The following is a 14,651-nucleotide window of genomic DNA, read 5'->3' on the forward strand; positions in this document are numbered from 1 at the left end:
AAATATAAGGGTTTTTAAAAGCTTCTGCATTTCTACAGCCAAATTTTGTTAACTAATGTTTCCATAAGAAATTTGTAGTGATGAATTTGTGCTTTCCAGTGAAAAATTATTGCACTTGCTATCTGGAATGCAGAGCTTTGTAAAATACGTGCATTATAAGTGTGTCCAGAAATCTTAGTGTGTGCTTGGACCAAGGACTTCTGTGACATGTGGATAAAGAGGAGCAAGGCAGAAGATTAGAAATCTGGAAGTTTGTAATCAGTAAAAGGCGATGAATCATCCTCTTGCTCAACTAATAGTAATTATTGATCTGCCTATATTTATTTTATATCAAGAAAGAGAGGATACCTCTGCTAAAATTTCCCAGTATTCTGAAGATAATACACTCCCTAGGTAGCAAGACATATTCTTATTTAGTTTTGAGTCTCATTAGAAACTGTCTGGTTTCAAATACATCTTTTGGTCGGATGCTGAAAGATGATCTTATGTTCCAAGAATTGCTAGTGTCCATGAAAAAGTGAGGAGGCCATTACATACCCTGGGTTTTTCTGTCCCAGGCTACATATATTACTTACACAGCCATATATTTTTAGAGATTCATCACAGTCTTTTGATTCCCTGCTAAAATCTTACGAGTCAATAAGAATTGAAGCTTGTCTTCACCTCCAGAGAGGAGCCTCAGCTCTCAAGTGGTGGGTACTTTACCTTCTTGCCTTGGGATTGGCAAAATTTGGACTACAGACACGAGAGAGGGGGCTGAAGGAACCAAAGAGAGTTACAGTTTCTCCAGTCTTCAGCTTAATTTTTTAGAGATGCCAGGGAAGGTGGCTTCCTTTGGCTATAGAATGCCAAAAGTTGTAGATCCAAATGTTAGTGACCACACCTGGAAATGTAACTGAGCATGGCTTTGCAGCATGTCCCTGTGCAGTTGGCTGGCTTCAAGTGCAGGGCTGGCTGGCTCCCAGGGAAATGGGAGAGGAGGGCAGTGGAAGGAGGGTGGTGAGATTTTCAGTTTCCAACAGGTATTTGGATAAATGTCCACATTAAGAACATTGCTTGTGTAGGAAGACCATTCATCTACTGCACCATGGCACCTAACCATTCTCTAAGCTGCAAAAACCTTTATTTTAGCTATTGAACTCTATAGTATTATACTTTCTGTTTATTTTTGGGGTTTGCAAAGTGTGAAAGAGTGTAAAGGAATTGCTCTTGTTTGCACAGGAATCAAACCAAAACAAGCCTTTGCCCAGTTGTTTTCCTTGCCTGATCAGGCACTCCGGGTGAGGGCATGTGCTCCTTTCCTGTCTTGATTGCAGCTCTAGAGAAAGCAACGTTCATAGTCCTGCGACTTTGGAAGGACTAAAGCCTTTATTCATGACTTCCCTTGTGCTGCTTGGCCATTTATGTGGTATCAGCAGTTGAAACCTTCATGAGAAAAAACAGTGACAAATGGAAGCCTGTCATGAACGTGTAAACACATGTGTAACCCAAAGCTCAGTATTTCTGTAAGTTTTAGAGTTTTGATCCAAGAACCAAATGAAGTCATGCATTTGGTGATATCCAGCTTCTGATACTTCAGTGCTTAAAATGAATTTGTATAAAAATTAAATAGCAGCAGAGTGTTTTAAAGTTGTTGTTGTTGTTGTTGTTGTAGTGCCAAAGGCAGGTCAGCAGTGTGAGTGGTATATTACTGCCTCTCTGAGTTTCCTTTGGCATGTACAATGCACATTGTGCTGTAGTGCTTTGACAATATCCTTTCCACACCACAGAGAAGCATTACCTGTTGTTGAGCCAGATGTCCAAATGTCAGTAACCAATATAGATAACCACTGTCATTCCCACTGCTGATGGGGAGTTGTCATAGAGATGCTGCCAACCAGACTTACAGAGGAAGTTCACTGCAATGTTGAGATCCCCAGTCTCTTGACCAGCAGCTTAATGCCCAGACCATCTTGTTCAGAGTTTTATCTCGCAGTGTTAAGCACTTCGAATAAAGTCTGCTGCAATTATGTTACCAGTGTGTTTTGGCAAATGAAATCTTCCAGCATGAAGCAACATGGAAGATTAAAACTATTTCTAGAATATTGAAGAACCATAAGAAAAAAGCAAAAACAAACAAACAAAAAAAAATCCAGGGGAGGGGGGGAACTCATCAAGAAAGTAAGAGCTGGACTTTTTTTGTTCAAGGATAAGTTTTTGTCACCCACATGCATGGTGGGGAAAACCTAGCCCCTTTTCTCTTGAGGTCCTGTGGGCCACATATCACAGGAGGGGGTGTATTTGTGTTAGGGATGATGTGCAAAGGTGGTGTGCAGCTTCATGCCACAGTGTGGAGAAGAAGGAGAAAGATCAGTCTCTCCTAGCTCTCTTGTGCTGCTGTCTGGCACAGAGTAGCCCTAGAGTCAACTACAAAAGGAAGCCTTTTCCAATTAATAATCTACCTGAAGCTGCCATGCTTACCCAAATCATGTATGCTTGAACTTACCCTGAAGACCAGCGGAGCAAACACCTCCCTGCCACCCTCCAAGGGCTCTGCTTGCACACTCCTGGGAGCTTTGCACTTGCTCTTCATAGCAGCACTGAAAGGCAACAAGGTCCTGGGGAAAGACAAGGACCAAGCAGCTCTTGTCTGGCAACAGGAAGGGTAAGAAAAGATCCCATTTTATCTCTGTTCTCAGGGAAAGTGTCACAGGATGTTTAATGTCCTTTCTCAGCAAAGACCTGCTGCTTTCCAGATCTTGCCCAAAAACACATGCAGTATTCAGCAGGCCGCTTAGTTTATCTTTCTTGGATAAACAGAAGGGTGCTGGAATTTGAAACTTGTTCCAAGAGTCTAGGGTCCAAATCTGCATGAGTCCTTCCCCTGGTCTGGGTTTTTGAACTGAGTTTGAAAATTGAAAAACTACCAAACAGCAGCATGATTCCTAATGAGCAGGAAGGGCTGGTGTGTGTGACAGAGAACCATCCTTATGCACAAGTTCTGGTGTTATCTCCACTCTTGAATGTTGCCTGACATCGGAACAGTTTAAAATATCTTATGAAAAGCCTGAGCACGCTGATCCATAAATCCCAGTACTGACTTTGCCTCGATAGGAAGAAAACAACAACAAAAAAATCCCTCTTAATGCAACGAAAGCTCCCGCAGCAGTGCTGAGACGCGCTTTTCGGTGTCGGTGAAGGCGCCACGAAGGAGGCACTCCGGCCACAGCGTGACGGAGCGGGGCGAGGGGCAGCGCCGGCCGAGCCCGGCGAGCCCCGCTGCGGGCAGGGGCAACCAGTGGGCCAGGTGGGCGAGCGGGGCGGCCGGGCGAGCTCGGGCGGGGAGGGGGCCGAGCCAAACCGAGCCGCTTCCCTGCCTCGTGTGCTGGGGGCCGCGGTTTGGGCTGCGCTGGTGGGGCGGGGGTACCGAGCCCGAGGAGCCCCCGCCCCCGGGGCAGCGACCGGCACCGGGACCGGGACCGGGACCGCAGGTACGGGCTGGAGTCCGCGGGTGGGGGGTGCAGGGCTGCGGGCCCGGGAGAGGAGCGGACGGAGCGAGGGTGGCCCCGGGAGAGGAGCGGACGGACCGAGGGTGGCCCCGGGAGCGGAGCGGACGGAGCGAGGGTGGCCCCGGGAGCGGAGCGGACGGACCGAGGGTGGCCCCGGGAGAGGAGCGGCTCCAGCGCCCCGGCGGGGCGGCTGCAGCCGAGTCGATTGCGTGCCCTGCTTTGTGTCGTGAAGCCTTAGAACTGCGGAAACATCGAAAAAAAAAAAAAAAACAATGAAAAGGAATGTAAACGCCAGTATTTAATGAAGTGATTGTATGTACGTGCACATGTATACATATATATATATACACATATATAAGCTGTTGGTTACGTAAGATGCTAGTCGGGTAAACAGCGTTTAAGCATAAACAGCGTTTTAAGTTACTAGATGGTACGAGGAAACTCAGGTATCTTTTATTTCTGTTGCATAAGCGGGACAAATGTACCTGTTCAGAGGCAGGTGTGAGAGGCAGTGCTGCACCTTTGTCTCCGTCCCCGTGAGTGCGGACCCGCGGCTGCCACCGGGATGCCCGTGCACGGCTCTGTGTGTGTGTTTGTATTTCTATGTGTTTGTGTGTGTTTGTGTTTATATGTGTTTGTGTTTATATGTGTTTGTGTGCGAGAGGCTCCCCAAGGGCTCCGAAACCCGAGGCACAAGGCTGCTCAATGACGGGCTGCAGAGCTGGCTGTGCCCTTCCGCAGGGACAGTTAGCTGTGGAAATAGCTGATCACAGCCATCCGTATCCCGAACAGCCTTGATATTTCTTCTGGGGTATTACCATAGTGTATTTCCAGGAGAATTCTTAGTCCTTTGTAGGACAAGCAGGTGTGCAGTAATAGACTTGGGCGAAGTGGTACGTGTCTTGTAGGAAATTGTGTGTTCACAGGCTAAATTCAGGGAGTCAATCCAATGAAATAAAGAAGCCAAAAGATACCGTGAGTATTACCCTTCTTTTAAACTTTCTGATAATCTGCCACTCGTTTATCAACGGTTCTGTTTAATAGCTCTACAGGTAAGTTGTTAATTAGGTATTTGGAATGAACTTGGGTTTGTGTGATGTAGCATTCTGACTGAATTGATTTCATTAAGTTGACAAGCTGGTTGGGACAGCTGAGTCTGTTTGTTGTAAGTCCACTCCTACAGTGGCAATGAGGAAATGTTTCCGTTTGCACTGGGAGTTTGGAGGATAACATGAAACTTAATGAAGTGAAACAGGACTGCATTTTCCTCAGAGTGATTCTATTATGTCTCATTTAGGGCCATGTTAGTGCTCACCTCAAATCATTAGCTGTTACTGTGTTTTGTATTTGTATTTTTTTTTTTTTAGTACTACATAGCTCATGATGTGTTCTTGTTTTATATTTTTTTTTCGGTTGCATTGTATTTAATGTTTACTTCTCCATTTTTTGCAGCAGCATAACAGAAGCTGTATGTTAGTAGAAGGTTTTTCTGGGCTTCCCTATGGGGTTTCCACATTCATGCTTTAAAATTCAGTCATTAACTTTTGTCTTCACCTGAAGGTGGAAAGTGATGATGAAAAACAATATAGCACAGTGTGTAATTTGATTTTACAAAGCTTTATCAGAATTGATTCAGCTGATATGTAAACAGGGGAAACCTCAGAAACTTTCTTTTCACCCCAGCTTGCCCTTTCAGTTCAGGTTGAAGCTGTGCAGGGTTTACCTGACAGCTTCCTTGCTGCAGCATAGGCTCTGCACTGGTTGGATTTGCTGAGCTGGTTCTTGTCTGCAGCTGTGAGGAAGGGGACGAGGACACCCCCAGGGATCCCTTCCAGATCCATATTCCCAGGCCAAGGCCCAGCAGACTGGGCACAGGAGGGGAAGATTTTTCAGATGTTTTGGTGCAAACACAATTGCTTCCTGAGGGAGAGATTTGGCATGTGTTTCCTGAGAGAGCCGTGCTTGCGTAAGCAGCCCCCTGCCACCCTCTGAGCTGGACTAGCACAGCCATTTGTGGGGCTCATGGGGAGCTGCATCGGGGGGCTGCACTGCCTTCAAAAGCACCTTTTCTTCTTTTACATTCCTAACTTCTTACCTTGATCTGACTGTGTGGCTGCTGTGTCAGGGCTGAGAAGGTGGCCTGAAAAGAGGAGCACGAGGCAGGGAGCAGGAGGTAAGGGCTGTTTCTACTGCTGCTGAAAGGGGTAATTGCTTATCGAACTGTGATCAGAGGGGGATGATGACATGTGGCTCTGGCAGTTGCCTGGAAAAGGTAGCTGAATGCTCAGATATCTTAATGCAGTTGTGTGCACGTGCAGTTAGCTAGCTGTATACATGGAGATATGATTCTCTCTTGTAACTGAGTTTTCACCTATTGATTTTACTTTCATGATGTATATTCATGTGTACAACTTAAGGATGCATTCCCTCTACTATTCTCTCTTGGAGTATATTCTATCTTTTCTGGAAAATAGACCTAGTCATCATAAGAGTATGAGTTTTAGTAATCAAATTATATTTAGCTGGAATAGGTGAATGCCTAAAATTCTGAAAGGTAAGATTAAACCGCCTCTAAGAGGGTGTCTCTAATCCTAGAGAGCATAATTTTTATATGCACGCACTTTACTCTGTTTTATATTTACATAAAATGTTAAATATACTTTTGAATTTAGTGTAGACCTAATGTTAAATTATGAATGACAGAAACAATTAGATAAATAGCACTGTTTTAATTGATATGATGAAACTAAGAAGGCAGTTTACTGTAAAATTTCCATCATCTGCTACCATTCATTTATTTTAGTCTGGAAAGCACTGATGCTTTTGTGCATTGTTTTAGGATTTGTTTTCAGTCCTACTTTAGACACACTCTTTCTCTGTCGTGATCCTAATGTAAACAATAAGCAAACACAATACATTGTCCATTTTGTAGGAATGGATATTTAGAAGATGATGGTACACGTTTTTGTGTATAGAACTTGAAGGAGAAATTTCATGCTATTAGTGTCTTTAGTCAACAGAGAAAAATCACTTTTTTTCCTTTCAGCCTGAAACAAGAAACTTCATGGCATTGAAGAAAAATATCTTACCTTTACTGTCCCATTGTGAATTATCTTTGGATTATCTTTGTAGAGTCTCACATAGTTTTAAAAAAAGCAGATTCAAAGAAATAAAAATCTTCATTTGATCCATTTTTTCCTGAGAGGATTTTCTTTACAGCAGCCTTATGAGCTATATAGTTGCCTGTGTTAATTGGCACACACTGATGTGACTGTGAGCAGTAGAACTGCAAGCTACATCTTGCCTGCATGAGGTGGGCTCCCAGACTGGGATGGAGACATTTGGAAAGGTACAATTTTTAAAAAACAAAACTGTAGATGACTGAGCTAAATACTCTGTTTTTCTTCACTGGAAATGAATGTGCTTCCTATGGAGCTTATTGAACCAATAGCTTTGTTTTCCATCCTGGAAGCATTCTGCTCGTGCTGTGAAGTGGGAGAGCTGTTGCCAGTGGGGCAGTGAATCAGCTGCTCTGGGTGAAGACACCCAGGTGGGGATTCTTTTCCTGGATTGGCTCCTTGTCTCCCTGCAGCTTGTAGGATGCTGGATATAACTGTGTGCAGGGAAAGCTGTGATCTGAGTATAAAATCTATGGTGCTCAGCTCCCTCATCCTCCTGTTTTTGGAAGAAGCATTTCTCAGCACTGGAGGGTGGGTACTGTTCAGATGACACCTGTCTGGCATGGTCACAGACACTGAGCCCGCAGGACTCAGGTATAGCCTGGAAGCTCTTCTCTTTCCTTACACTGTGACATCAAAACCCATCACTTTTGTCTCTGCAGCATTTTATGCTGTGCAGGCCCCCAAGACAGCAGATAATCTCTTCAGCAGCAAGATGAGCTATTCATTGGTAAGATTAGCCAGCAATTTGTGGCAGATTTCTTCCTCCAGTACCTGCAGCAGCTGGGAATTTTAGAACTGGCTTGAGGGCATGCAACAATATAATTTAGTTAGTGAGCTGGGATGAATTTAGTCTTCACTAGTAAAGCTCTACTGGTTACTTTGCATACAGCACAAATGCTACTGAATAGTTTCTCAGCTGCAGTTTAGTGTTGGACAAATACAAGTTGTATCCACAAACCAGGATATTCTTTCTGCTTTTACTTGACTTAAAAAAAAAAAAAAGAAAGGAACAGCATTTTTTTTTCTTCTTTGGTTTATGTGTCATATTTATTAGTTTTGCTTGTTTTGTTTGATGAGAAAGCAGTAAATGAAGAATCTTTAGTGTTCAGTTTTAGACAGCATTACCAGTTTGTACTAAAAACTGTTGATCTTTTTCCTTTTTTGGTGTTTTATTGTATCATGATTGGGCTTTGGTGTGAATGCTGTCTCAGAGCATATGCTAATAAGAGAAGAATGAACAAACTGTATTTTTTTAGTGTGTGCTGTATGTCTGGTCTATGTAAGGGCTGTACACCCACACTTATATGCACCAGGAATCAGGCTTACATTTTGCATCAACTCGTGAGTTGGGTAATGCTATTTAAGTGGATAGGTTTAAAAACTAATGTAAAAACAAGACATGGGAAATAATCTGGGCTCCTTTTAGTATTAAACATTATTTTCTTTAACTGTTCTCATTGTCACTAGCATCTATTCAGTTTCTGGGGAATACTGTCCTTGAATGCTTTTTGAATGGTAAACACATTAGTTGCAACCAGAGGGTTGTCGTAATTGTCCAGAAAGAATGATCATGGGAAGCCCTAGACCATATGTGGCTGTTTATTTATAATGTACATATTTGTTCTTTTAGCCTACTGGCAGGTGAATTATGGAGGACTTATTTGCCATCCTTTTCTATCCAGCTCTCCAAGTTTCTTGTGCAATCTGTGAGTGACTGGGATGCCATCAAAATTATTGCTGTATCTTGCCAAGAGATGTGACCAAACTTCAGGGAATCCTCAACTTTTCTCACAAACTTTTTTACAAACAATTGTACTTGCCTACACACACCATTTATACTCCATTTTTTTCTGGGGTAATAATGTACCTAATGATTGAAAGCTTCTCTCAAATCCATTTGAAGCATTAGATGAGTGTGCACATGAAAATATGGTAGAAGAAATTTCAGTTCTCAATTGCTATGTCAGAAGCAAAGCTCCTGATAGAAAACAAATAGATGAAGAAAACATTCTCTTTGGATATTCAGAAAATGAAAGCTATTGTAGAAGGTCCTCGAGGCAGGTTTTGAGTATCAAAACAGAGAAGATATTTTAGCTAGCAACCACGAAATTCCTGCATCCCCCTTTCTTGAATAGGACCTGGAAGTATTTTTGGAGCTGGGAATTCAGTTCCTTATCTTCAGTCCTCAGCCCTCAGCAGGACAATGCTGACATTATTCTCTCCCTTTGTTTAAGATGGAAAGTCTCCTGTCTTTTTCTTTTTCTTTTTCTTTTTCTTTTTCTTTTTCTTTTTCTTTTTCTTTTTCTTTTTCTTTTTCTTTTTCTTTTTCTTTTTCTTTTTCTCTCAAAGTTTCCTTCCTTCCTGCTATTTCTGGATTGCTCTAAATGTTGATGTAATGATTCACATTTCCCAGATGTGGAATGAAAATGTGGGAAGTGGGATCTTTCCCCTGCCTCTAGGGGTTTCTTGGAGTCTGTGGTGCTGTTTCCTAACTAACATATCTCCTGATTTCAAATGGTTTACCTGCTGGCCACAGTGTTTTGGGGGATGTTTCTAATAAGTCATGTCTTAGAGTGTTCATTATAAACACATCTTAAACTAGGTTGGCTTTGAGAGCTTCTTGGAGACCTCACAAAAGTCCATAATTTAGTCTGTAGACTAAATAGTCAAATGCCTCCTCTGTTCTGTTGTAAGCCTTATCTCATCAAGCTGTCATGTTTGACAATATCAAGGTCCTTTGGCAGAGAGTTGCCTCCTCTGTTCAGGCAACCTGCTGGTGGGTGCACAGCTGAGAAGGGGGCAGTGCAGGGCTGTGCTGCTTCTCTGTGGTCACTGTCCCAGCTCCTCTCTGCTCTTCTTTGGCTGATACTGTAGTGGAGCATGGATTCCATGTCTGTGTTACTCCTTTGCATTCCCGAAGGTACCAGAGTATTTGTGTTCATTCCTCTCCTCCAAAAGCCCCTGTAGTCAGCCCTTCAAGCTCGTCACCTTTATTTCCCATAAAAGTCATTAAGAGAATAAGGAAAGGAAGGCCCGAAGTGAGGAGAGTCAAACCCAAAATGGTTCCACACTGAAGGCACGTGCCAGCTTCATCTTTCTGCCACTGAAGTGCTGGATCCAGTCTCTCAGCTATTGAGCTTCAAATTTCCTGGGCCAGTGGCATTACACTCAGCCTTGCCTATACCAGTGTGCCTCAGTGTCAGTGTTCAATAAATACCCTCAGCTGGTTTTAAAATGAGTTACTGCAGTGAACCTGATGGGAAAAAGGATTTCCCTTTTCATCATCTGGGCTGACTGGTCTGAGTTGGCCCTTGAAGAATTGCTTTGATGTGCAATTGCTATTTGGATATGTTGATGTTGTTACATTGCTCATAGACAACCATTTTTCAGTTTTTTAAAGAAACTAACATTTCTGGTAGTTTGCTTGTTTGTTTGTTTTTAAACATTGCAGCCTTCCAGATGCAATCCTGTCAGTTTGGATAACAAATCACTGTCTATCTGTGTTGATCACAACCACATCCTTGCTGCCACATGTTCCTGGAGACTTCTCTCCCTGCTGACTATCTCTTGGCAACCATGCTTTCATGCAAACATCTCCTTAAATTACACTTCTTCCATAAAAGCTTGAAAGATACACTATCTGACCTGCTTCATCTAACAGGCCAACACTACTTGTTTTTTCTGAAGACCATTTGGGAAGCTTCTCTGTAAAGTGCCCTCTGCCTGTTGACTCCCTTTTGCCCTCTTTCTAAACTTTTACAATACTTTTTCTTTCTTTCTTTCTTTACTCCGAATAGTCCTTGGGACAGCTATAGTGTGATAACAGCAGCAGAAATCCAAAGTGCATTTTTAAAGGGACTGAAAATAGTTCTCCTTGGACAGAGAGAATATTGGAGTGGAAATCAGCAAGAAAATGGAAACGAGCAAGAAAAGCTAGCTGAGAGGAGCAGCACTTTCCCTCTTGAAAGGACTGAGTTAATACAAAGATCAGGTAGTTTCTCCATTTGACCAATATCAATTCTGTGCTCCAATAGCAGCTGGATTTTTTTTTTGTATGAAAGCTGTTTTCAGTGTTAAGTATAGAATTACCTACTTTTTTGTTTCCTCATATAAATCAGTTCAGACTATTTCTCTGTACATCTGGTGTTTTGCATTGAAAGTGGCCCAAATATTTAATTTGAGAAATGCAGCTGCCATAAAATACAATTTGATGACAGCAGAAAAATTAGTATTGGATAAACAATGTATTGAATTTGGCATCACAGCTGATCACAAAGGACCCTTTGCGTTTCGCTCAGCAAAAATATGCAGTTTCTGTCATTATGTATTGAAGGGTCTGGCTTCCACCCTAAATACATGAGAATCTGAGCAGTCAAAACAGGATGCAGTTGGAGAACAATTAAATTGGTCAAATTTAATTTTCATTTTTGCAGGTTGGCACGTGGCTGTGGTGCAAATTGGCAAGACAAAAACACTTTGTTAGCAGAGACATTCCTGTGAATCCCAGCCAGTGCCAGCTTCCTGCAGAAGCAAACTCTGTTATTTCTGTAGCCTGTTTAGCTCTGTGGGGCACAGCACAGATCCAGAGCTTTGAACAGTTTCCCTTCTGGTTAGCTTAGGGTTCCAGATGTAGTGTAGGCAGGCCAGAAGAGCAAAGCAGTGCAAGTGAGAATGGGAAGTCTAGGATGAGCTATGACTCATTCCCTGCCTGGTCCACCATCCTCTGCTCTGCATGAAGCCAGTGTTTCATCTCTTGTTTGTGGCCAGAGTTCTTTCTATCAGTGCCCATTTAATTTGGCCTGATGGAGTAGCAAGTTGGAAAGAATAAATGGAATTATCCCACACAGCTGGTCTATTTTTAATGAAGTAATGGAGTGGAGAGTAGTCTCTGAGGGGATGCAACCCATGTGATGTAATTTTTCATTTGGCTTATGGTACAAGCTACATAAAATGAGCTCACACATGATAGATGGTAAAATGACACTTGTTAGTTTGCAAGCTTTGTTTGTTTGCCAGAAAGCATGGGTTAACAAAGTATTTCAGATGACAGGCCTTACATGGGCATCTTGAGCATATCAGCAGGGGTACTTTCAGAGAACTTCAGTAGTCAGTACTGAAGCACTGACAGGTGTCAGCTTGGGTGACAGTTGGGAAAACTTGGTGCACAAAGCAGTACCTAGAAAATAAAATATCCCTTCGTTTTATTGCTTCTAGAGAATACAGCAAGCATGTAAATGCTTTTTGTCGGTGTATCAGTGCCTCCTGACAGGAAAGGTCTATGTGGTTGGCACCAATACACCAAATAAAATCCACGTGGAAAAAAAAAAACAGGGGATGTGAAGGTGGTGAGAGACAGGACAGTGTGTGAAGCCAGTGGAGTGTGTTTTAGGGTGGCAGTGGAGGTAGAAAAGGAAATCTGCTGACACTTGTGGACTCATTAAAAGTTTCTTGGGGTTCTATTTTTACTTCAAGTGAACTTAGAACTTCATAGCAATTTAAAATTTATTAAATGCAACCTGCCCTAATGTTAAATGCCCACTCAAGAAGAAAAATTTTCTAACGATGAAAGATTTGCAGAGTGCAACAGAGCTTTTTTGGGGTAGGTTCATAGATAGGTGTTGCTGCCAACATATTTCCAGTTTTTTTCAGGGTACCAAGATACACCAGTGATACTCAATTGGAAATGGAAACTTAACTCAATGAGAGATCTTGTCACTAAAAACAAAGATAATAATTTAATTTGACCTTAGTTTTTGTTTATAAGTTTTAGAGTGAGATCAAGATTATCCTTGTGTTACTATGGAGTAAATGAATTTATGAGTGAACCAATAATTCCTTTTAACAAGTCTTCTTTGGGATGCTCCAAGTTACTCTTTCAGGTAATTCAGAAGCAATTTAAATAATACTGTCTTGAGAGTTATAGTTTATTCCCTATAGGGGGTGAACTTCCATTGTAAATACAAGATGTTCTTCAAAAAAACACTATGACCTGTTCATTTTTACAGAAAAAATTTAACATCACAGCAAAAAGATTTTAAGGAATATCATCCTCTGTGTATCAATATATGAACATTGGTTCTAGAAATTATATTTTGCTTTCTGATAATTCTTGAGTTATTTTTGCTCCTTTTTTCATCCATGTATTAAGGTGTTTAAAGTGAAACTGATCCCACTAAAAGGATTATTTATAATGAGATCTAGGTAAGAGACAATTACAAGGTTGGTTTTAATAGCAGGATAAGAGGATAACTGCTGGGCCATCCTTTTAAATCTTGTTCTTGTGTTTGCAAGCTGACATGTGGTGAGACTTTGACCAGATGATATTCATTTGACTGTGCAGTCTAAACAGGTAGCAAATGCATTTCTTCACCATGGCTCCTTGACCAGTAATGTGAATAATGAAGCTGAGAGTGAAAAGCCAGGACTACTTTTGGTTTTTTTAAACTTTCTTATAACTTGCATTTAATGCATCCTGGAGCATGGTATCAGGTTGAAAGCCTATGCTTAGTTCTGCAATCTATTTGTGATTTTTTTAGTCAGGGTTTTGTTTTTATAAACTTTCCAATTCAGTGGTTCCAGAAGCTATGATAAATGGCCAGCAAGTTGGCCTGTAGGATCAGATGAAAAGGCAGAGGCTGCATAGTTTGATTCTGAAGTGTTTTCATTTGAGCGTTTGCCCATAGAAGCCTTTGGGCATTTTATGGGAGATTTGGCAGGCTGTGCTGTTTCTGGAGCTGCAAGTATTCAGCTGCTGTAATTAGGACTGGGTTTATTAGGAAGAAGAAACAAAATTTTTACCAATGTTTTTATAACCAGTTCTTACATAAATTTCTAGGTTTTCTTAGATAGCATCAGCCTCTTTCTTTCTTTCCCTTTTCAAGCACTTTAAAATGTCACCTTTTATGGGCTCTCTTATCATTGCTGTCAAACATTTAACAAGATGACTCCCTAACGTCTTGTCTTGCTCCTCCAGATGGGCTCTTCCTCCTTCTTTTATAGCTATCTGGCTTTACAGTGTAGATGTTGAAGAGAAAACACAAATGTGATACAATCTGAAGAAAGTGGTTTCCTGATTTTCTACATACGGTCTCATTTACTGCTAGAGTACCTCAAACTTCTCTTCTGTAAAATTTCTGCCCTCACTACTTACAGCTTTTTTCCTGCCAGAGACACCCTTGGGTCTCTTGGAGCAAAACTTTTGGACTCATGCTTTTTATGAGTTAAGATAATCCCGTGCTTCTTGTGGTCAGATATTTTTTCAAATATTCTTTCCAATCACATCTCCATCACAGTCTTGTTTTAACACTTACTGTAATGTTCTGCTGGCTGACGGTTCTGTGTTTCTGTGGAGCTGAGAGGATGCAAGCTAAGGATATGTATGGGAACATCAGAGAATATGAAAATGGGGACTAACTTCTAAAGAAATTAAAAAAGAAATCTGGACAGCAGTGGTAAAACATACTTAAGGTATAACAGGGTGATTTTTTTGTGTGTATTTCACTTACCGAAGCAAAAACATTTTCTGAAGAGAAATGTTCTTTGACAAAAAATTGAGAAACTGTATTTCTGGGCTGCAATGCTGACTAGCAGGGGTACACCCTTAAGTATCATGGAAAGTTCCTGATGATCTTTTCTGAAAATGATGTAATCAAGCAGCTGTACCAGTATTCACTCGGCAAAGGGAACCTGGGGCACTTCTCTCAAAGCTTTAAAGTTTTCCTAGAAACTAAAATAAGGTATTAAGCAAGGATCTAGTTGAAACATGGATGGCTCTGTGAGGCTGAGTGAAGACTGAGCATGAAGAATGTGCTGATCTGCCCAAGACACTTTGGTTGTTTGTTAACTTCCAGCATGTGATTTCACCAGAACAGTTCCTTGTGAGTAGATGCATATTTTCCCTGTGTGCATGCTGTCAAATGCATTCTTCCTGGTCAGAGATGTATTTTGTATGGCATGCTAAAAGTTTTTCCTCTTGACTTCT

The sequence above is a fragment of the Cinclus cinclus genome, chromosome 7 (genome assembly GCF_963662255.1).
Source record: "Cinclus cinclus chromosome 7, bCinCin1.1, whole genome shotgun sequence".
In the NCBI taxonomy this organism is placed as follows: domain Eukaryota; kingdom Metazoa; phylum Chordata; class Aves; order Passeriformes; family Cinclidae; genus Cinclus; species Cinclus cinclus.